This window comes from Habropoda laboriosa, unplaced genomic scaffold, assembly GCF_001263275.1.
Source record: "Habropoda laboriosa isolate 0110345459 unplaced genomic scaffold, ASM126327v1 scaffold102, whole genome shotgun sequence".
Lineage (NCBI taxonomy): Eukaryota > Metazoa > Arthropoda > Insecta > Hymenoptera > Apidae > Habropoda > Habropoda laboriosa.
The window spans coordinates 752,903-754,116 of record NW_017100262.1 but is presented as its reverse complement, the minus strand read 5'-3'; positions in this window follow the sequence as shown (position 1 = coordinate 754,116).

The window sequence follows — 1,214 nt, the reverse complement described above, 5'->3', positions numbered from 1 at the left end:
TTACAGCATTTAATATCGGCAAAATGAAGTACGAGCAGAACGGAGAGCGGGCAAGGAGCCGCCATTTTGCGGCATCGATAAATCCATTTTATTGCCGTGGCTCGTAGGTGGGCGGTCTGACTATGGTTACCGGTCGCCTGCCTACTCTTATGCCTGCTTCGTGTATAACAAACACCGAATAAAAACTAATGCGAGGGTTTTCATCCCCTAGCTCTTTCGCGCGGTGCACCGAGAGGACCAAATTTTTGCGATTTATACCCGTGAAACGACGTGTTTTGCGGTTCAAGCGACAAGAATGCACGATTTTTACTTTACTTTCTTGCTCTCGTTTTTGTATGCTGTAGCAAAGTTTCTTTTGGTTCTTTCAGTTTTTTTTTATGTGCAGTTGATTGGCTTGGGAAGATTGGGTATCAGGAGGCGAGAGTTTCTCATACATTTTGGAGGAACAGATTTGAATATCGCTTTAAGGGAGGTTTCAAAGTAACGCGTTAGCGTTCGTGTCTTAACGTATGAGTGTGCTTTAATAGCAGTACGAGGGAGAAACGTGACATGATTTTGGGATCCTTTCGATAAATCATATTAAAACAACATCGGTTTGTATCTTTATTTACCGAATGATCCTCGTATATCCTTGGAAGTGTAACTCCTCTATGATAGTAGTACGAAATATTGTAGTATCTAAAATTTGTGAGAATACATGGAAGTAACTCGATTAACCTATTCGAGGCCAATCACACACCTGGTGTGTAATGTTATTACTGAAGTACTAACCATGGAAATTAAGTTAAATAAAATTTAATTAAAACTTTTCAAATAAAATTTGAACAAAGTAAAAGTTAAAGCTCTGTAGATATGAAAACCTGATTTGAAGCTAGGACCACATAGTGAGTGTAGACACAAGGTGTGTCATTTGCCTGATTTCTCCAAAAAGTGTCTACAATGTTAATTTCTCACTTCCCAAACATCTTTTCTTTCCTCAATTTTCAATAAAAAGAAAACGAAAATTTTGGATCCGACTTTCGAAAAGTCGTTGGCCTCGAGTGGGTTAAGAACTCCGTGAAATTCGTCAGACGAATGATGAAGGACGTGAAAGAGAGAGAGGGACCATCGAAGAAGATCGTAACCGTGCCATAAAGTACAACAAGGTGATCAGAGTGCCGCGAAACACGTACGGCAGGGGGAATCGTCGGGGAATTTTTCAGAATTAGTCGAGG